Here is a 6,925-nt window from a genome sequence, read left to right on the forward strand (position 1 = left end):
GACTGTCTGCAGGTCTTGTACAAACCTCCATTCTTCTGGTTCACCAGGAATGCATGCCTTTTTGACCAGAATAAAATTGAGGTTCTCACAAGTGAGGTATCACAGGGGATTATGACTGCAGCCTTTAGGGCGGATTCAAAGGCTGGAGTTATTCCTTCTGTGGCCTAGTGTTTTAACGGGTATTGTGCTCTGCAAGGATGATATTCTGACTTTGGGGTTATCTGTATGGGTTCACAGCCCGGTATAAGCCCCACATCAGGTTTGTCCTTTGCCAACAACTCAATCGGGACCATTTTTAATCTTGGCTCCGAGACTTGTATCTTAGGGAAACGCCTGGCTGTTCCCTTAGGCTTTGCAGGGCTAGCGGGGGTTCCCTGGTTGTCCTATCTGCCTGAGGTAGCCAATTTAGTTTCTTCTTATATGTCCGCATATCTGCATTGAACCAGACACCCACATCGTCCCTGAAGAAAAACCTTTCGTTCTTTGTGTTTTAGCACCCATGGTCCCAAATCCTGCCACCTGTCACCAGATGCCTTCGCCAGTGACACGTGAGGAGCAGAGCCTTCCACATCAAAATTAGCGTCTGCTTGCTGTTACAGATACTTTAGATAAGTTCAGACTGACTGCGCATCTGTGATCACTCCAATAAACAACGCACAATAGCAACTGATCTGGTTTAACCCAACTTATGAACCAATCCTTCTCAAATGGTTCATCAGGGCCGTCACAGTGTATGTGTGCTGTGCAGTGCAGCACATCTCCAGCAAGAAAATCGGTGATAATAGGATTAGCATGTTTGCTTGCTTCCAGGGTGAGTGAATCGCTCACTGAACTTATCACCCTCTGGCTTAATCGCCACGCATCGAAGTACATCAGGTGTCGCGGTTCATATTTTACAGCCTGGAGTGGTAAATCTTCCCTTTGAATTACCTGCAAGCTCGTCGGAGTACTGAGCAAGTCCAACCCCAGTCTCCCTACGAAACCCCGACCCAGCAGGTTTAAAGAACAAAATTCTGATAACAAGAAGGAGAATTGGAATGTTTCGCCATGGCTAGTTTTTCACAAGAAGCGTGCGAAACATTTCTCCTGCATCACGACTCCTGATGCACCCATTGTGTTCAGGAACCTTTCACTCATCTTTATTTTCATCGATTGTCTAAACTGGCTTAATTTAAGGACTGAGGAAGTTGACCCTGTATCTTCCAAAAAGGTAATTGATGTACCTTCCACATATAACATAGAGATCGGCATCGACTTATACGCATCATCGTGATTTTGAACAGACTCCACTTTTCGCAAATGTCAGCACTCAACATAAAGGTTGGGCATGTCTCAGTGTCCGTAAGATTATTAGAAGAGAGAAGCAGAAGCGAATCCTCGTTGTCAAGCATAAAGGAAAGTGACTTATCTTGTGGGCTGCCCATCTCCACCTCAGCCTTTCCCTGTCAGTCGCCACGCTGTTCAGCCTCCAGGGCCGATTGAAGCTGTCTGTGTGGGCACTGTCTCGCCCACTGGCCCATTGCTCTGCAAACAAAGGACCCGCCAGATCTACAACTGCCTACACCCTTACGCGACCTCTTCCTCTTCATCTTCTGCGACCTCCACCTCTGCCTCTCTCTCTTCCTGCAGCATCTCCCTCCAACGGCTGGGTGATAATTTGCATCACAGTAAGCTGAGCTTTATGTGCTTGCGGTTCCATTTTTAGCTTCCGTTTATCCTTCTCTTCTGAAAGCAATTTTCCAGCATGTATCACATGTTGTTCTATCAAATTCAGCTTTCCCGTGTCCCAGGTAGTACATGTGTCTTTTACCTGTTTTCGTTATTTCATCCTTCATTCCATTGATAAAGCTGTTATTCAGGTGTGCCTCATACGGCATGATCTACGCCGCTGTTGTGTCGTCAGGTGGTCTCACTCCACACCGGGTGTTATGGACTTCAGTGAGCCGCTTTATGTCCTTGGACCCTGTCTCACCTTCCCGTTATTTACACTTTGCTATTTTGGTGATGTCCATTCGCATTAGGAATGCCTCCCTTAAGGCGGTTGCCAGGGCTGCAACATAAAGCATTAAAGTCTCTGTTCGGCACCAGTTGTGTGTTGGCTACTCTGGCATGAATGTTTGCGGCTGGCCAGTTATAGTCGATTTTAGTGACATCGGCACCTAGTTTTCATCCCAGGAAACGTCTCAGCTCATGTGACATGGGACGGAACTCAGTATAGAACTTTTCACTTCTTTGGCGAACTTATTACCTCCAACGTCGCTTGAGTCAGGCAACTGCCATAGGCAAATTCCAGATCCTTCATAGTCCATGGCTGATGCATCGACACTGGATACGCTTCTGGACCTTCAACGTCTAACATTGGAGTTTGCAGAATTGCCTGATTAGTTGATCATTCGCCAGTACCCTCCCTGTCTGACTCACCATCTGTCAGAGATTGATCGCGAAGAGGCCCTGGATCCCTTTCCTTCTTGGAATGGTCACCCTTCTTTTGGGCTTGTTACTTCAATTGGTTGCAGGTATGGCGTGCGATCGGTGATTCAGCAGACCCTGAGGCAGCTTCATTATGTTGTTTTCTGTGCGCGTCTGAGTGTGCGCTGGTGTTTGTACATGTACTTGATCTATCAAATAATTGAGATTTCCTTTCCCTATGTCAGCCTCAGCCTTACATGTTATCAGCACTCCAATTCACAGGTTCAATTTTCCCTTCATTCCTCCTTTTCTCTCTCCTCCAACCTCCACCTCATAATTTCCAGCTTCCTCTCTCTGGCAAAGTACATTCCTTGATTCACATTTCTAACTGCTTGACAGACACTGGGCTGTCATTATTGAGCATGTATTGTATTTTTGGTTGTCCATTTGTTTGACTCTCCTTTTGTTTGATCTTGCTGGAGCTTAATTTTAGTGTAACTGGAAAAGTCTTCAACTGTCTCTCTCTCACGCGGTACCGTTATCATTTCCCTTTGCCTTACTTACTTACCTCCGGAGACCCCTCTCGCATTGGACACGTCCGCCTCAATGCCTTGGTTTTCCTAAACCAAAAAACCAAGTATCCAGTACACCTTTGATGAGTCCAACTCAGCCAGTGGTGGCTCCAAGTCTGAACCCACCCTTACATGTGCTGTCTCTGAAACACTTTAGAAGCGGCAATCCCCTTCCCTTGGGTTTTGCTCTAATAGCACGCGAGAGTTCACTGAAGCATGTTCCTGCTGTATTTATTCTATTAGAATGAGTCGCTATGTAGCATTACTTAAGCCAGGATTCTTACTCCAACTCTATTCGATTCGCTTGGGCGATCGACCGATTCCCAGCCCTCTCACGCATAAGGGCCAATTCAGCGCTCGATATGAAGCGAAACACCTTCAAGGCACTGCCACCTACGCCTCGTGGGAATCTTCAGAATCCCATCCAGACGCCTGGTCCCGGGACGAGTCCCCAAGTTTACTGTCGTATTAATTAACTCGACTTGACTCAACTATTGGCAAGAGCAAAGAAAGGAGCTATATTTCAATTCTGCAGATTTGACCCCTGTCCATTCATCTCGATACCTCAATGTAAGGGTTATCTGGGTATTCTTCAGATACTTGCCTCAAATGTGTTTTTTATCACACACTAAATGGCAAAGACTAGGAAAACACTAGTTGTTATTCGATCATTCCCTGGTCTTGGACATAACAGTTCTGCTTGCACTGAGTTTGACTGTCGCAATATCGAGTTGTTTGTTTCTCAAACTGATATAGAGACAAACTGACTGTAAAACTCTTCAAAGTATTGTTTTTAAAGCTCAGCACAACATTAAATGTTAGAAAAACATTCTCTTTCAAATTTATTGCAAATGGATAATTTTCCATTACAGTCAGAGGATTCATGAGGACACAGCGGTAGATGTAATCTAAATGGACTTCAGTCAGGCGTTGGAGAAGGTTTCCCATGGGAGGGTGATGAGCAAGGTTAGATCTGAAGGCATACTGGGAGAACTCGCCATTTGGATACAGAACAGGCTGAACGGTAGAAGGCAGAGGATGGTGGTGGAGGGTTGCATTTCAGACTGGAGTCCTGTGAACAGTGGAGTGCCAAAAGGATCGGTGCTGGGTCTTCTAATTTTCTGCATTTATATAAATGATTTGGCTGTAAGCCCAAGAGGCATAGTCAGTAAATTTGCAGATGTCACCAAAATTGGAGGATTAGTGGGCAGCAAAGAAGGTTACCACAGATTACAGCAGGATCTTGATCAGATGGGCCATAATGCGAGCATAATGCGTACCCACGGGCAGATACTATTATCAAAGTTGGTGAACAGATTTCTGCGTTTGTAATTCCATGCAGGCGATACCCGTTTAAAGTGATGTACGTTCGACTGAAGAACTAAAGGTTAGGTAGCATCCAAGGAACAGGAGAAACGACGTTTCGGGCATAAGCCTTTCTTCAGGAATCATGCCCGAAACGTCGATTCTCCTGTTCCTTGGATGCTGCCTGACCTGCTGCGCTTTTCCAGCAACACATTTTTAACTTTGATCTCCAGCATCTGCTGTCCTCACTTTCTCCCCGACTGAAGAACAAGCCCGCCACAGTCCAAAGACACATGTCCAGAGTTGTGGCTGGGTTGACACACTGTGCAGTGTATTTGGACGATGTCGTGATCTTTAGCAATTCAAGGAATGATCACAAAAGACTGTTGGCAGAGCTCTTTGAACGACCACGAGAAGCAAAACTGATGCTAAACCTAAATAAAACAGAATTCACGAAAGAGGTGACGTTCTTGGGATGTAAGATCGGTCATGGAAGGGCGATTCCCGCCGGAACGTAAAGGCGAAGGCTACAGAGGAATTTACATGATCAACTTCGAAGAAAGAGTTTCTTCAATTCTTCAGACTGAGCGGAGTCTGCCAGAAGTCGGTTTCAAACTATATTGGTTCAGTGGCACCGTTAACCGATTTGCTGAATAAGAATACAACATTTCAGTGGACAGTACGATGGCAGGAGACATTCGACCATTTGAAGTCGATATTAACCACCAAACCAGTTTTACCTACACCAAACTTCTCAAAAGCGTTTAAAGTCGCCATCGATGGCAGTGACGTTTGTGTTTGAGCTGTACTTCAACAGGAAAAATAAGCATGGGATTGAACTGCCAGTTGGTTACTTTTCAAAGAAAATCAACATCTACCAGAGGAAATGCTCCATAATCGAAAAAGGACTATTGAGTTTGGTACTGGCTTTTCAAATTTCATGTATATGCCCGAACAATGGTTCAGAAACGGTTATGTACACCGACCACAATCCGCTAAAACATTTATATATAAGAATATGATACTATTTGGTTGGCTTCTAACGGTAGAGAATTTCAATATATAAATCGTATATGTTACGTGTCTGTCGAATGTATTCACAGACAGGTTATTGCAGATTAAACTTATGGCGTTGAGATGAGATTTGTCTTTATTGAATGTTTTATGTGTGTATATAGGAAAAGGTTAAGGCGATATTATACGAAATTTATCGGTATGCCAGGGTAAAGTATTTAAAAAATAAAATGAAAACATATGTTCATTATGATGGTTCATTTTTCCTGAATAGACGAGGTGCTTTAAACATATTGTTGCATGGCTAAGACTGTTGAAAGCAGCAGAATAACCAGACACTGCAACAAGTGTTATCAAGAATACAACGACGTAATACTGGATCGAACAACTCAATTAGTTCATTGCCTAGACACATAAACATTTCGAGTTGACCACTCAGTTTAAATATTATCCAGAATAAAATATTAATTTCAATTCAAATTTGAATTGTGTCTATTGAAAATCTTAAAAAGGAATGACACAATCAGATGCTCTGGGGTATGATACGGGTGACATTGAACAGATGAGAGGAGGACTGCCAAGTCCTGCATGTACCAATCTTCTTGAAAAAATATATCTCTGAAAAATACCTTTTCGATCGGTTACGTGTGACACAGAATTTCCTAACAAGGAAAAAGAAGACATAGGAAGATCCGAAGAAAAGAACCGACAGCTGCCTGGCTTTGAGAAAAGAAGAGCTGTTTTGTTAACTTTAATTGGGAGTTTTATCTGATTAGTATTATCGAAGGGAACATCACAATGGGTAATAGAAATACATTGTCAATCGTGGTTTGTTAATTTATTACTCTTTTACTTTAGAAATAAAGTTCTTAATTTTTACTTTGTGCAGTTCTTGGCCAATCAAATTTTTGCAGATTACGGTACGGCATAAATCGTTTCTGTGTTTTATATGAAGCAGGAGGGTTTACCGTGTGTCGTAACGAGTCTAAACAAATTTGGCAATGCAAGTGTACATCTGTTCAGTTCTTTGAGTGCACTGGAGATTTGCACCATTCGTGACCTGAATGAAGTGATTCTCTCCGCCGTGATCTGAATCCCAAAAAACAAAGTCGAAAGCAAACTCCGCCCTCCACCGTAGTTGACAGGATTCGAACCTGCGTGGGAATACCCCAATGGATTTCAAGTCCATCGCCTTAACCACTCGGCCACAACTACATGAGAGCGTGCACTTACTGTTGAATTTATCATTTCCAAGTCTTTGTGTCTGGTGAGCTCAGCAGTTATGAATCATTGTTTGGTTTATTTGAATTCAAAAACCACAGCTTTCACATCGATGAAATATCGGGACAAAGTGGGTCTGGGTGTTCTACCCCGAGAGGTGGAATCGATATTCAGCTTAAAAGAAGGCGGAAATTGCAGGAAAATACTCAGCAGGTCGAGCAGGATCTGGGCTGGGAAAGGGCGATTCAACGTTTTCGAACTTCTTCAGAAGTTATTCGAACTCCGCTTTCTCCCAGTAGTACTGGCAAACCCCAGTCTGTACCCAGCGTTTTCTATTGTTGTTTCAGATTCTGAAAATCCAAGTTCCTTTACATTAGCCATTAAAACAATACAGAAATTCCTTT

The 6,925-nt window shown here is 43.5% G+C and overlaps 1 non-coding gene across 1 annotated transcript; it reads right to left on the reverse strand.

The window, feature by feature from the left end:
- Positions 1–6,433: 6,433 nt before the first annotated feature.
- Positions 6,434–6,515, reverse strand: trnas-uga (transfer RNA serine (anticodon UGA)). Its single transcript has one exon. It is a non-coding gene; the product is annotated as a tRNA-Ser (tRNA).
- Positions 6,516–6,925: the final 410 nt, after the last annotated feature.

The sequence above is a fragment of the Chiloscyllium punctatum genome, chromosome 35, assembly GCF_047496795.1.
Source record: "Chiloscyllium punctatum isolate Juve2018m chromosome 35, sChiPun1.3, whole genome shotgun sequence".
Lineage (NCBI taxonomy): Eukaryota > Metazoa > Chordata > Chondrichthyes > Orectolobiformes > Hemiscylliidae > Chiloscyllium > Chiloscyllium punctatum.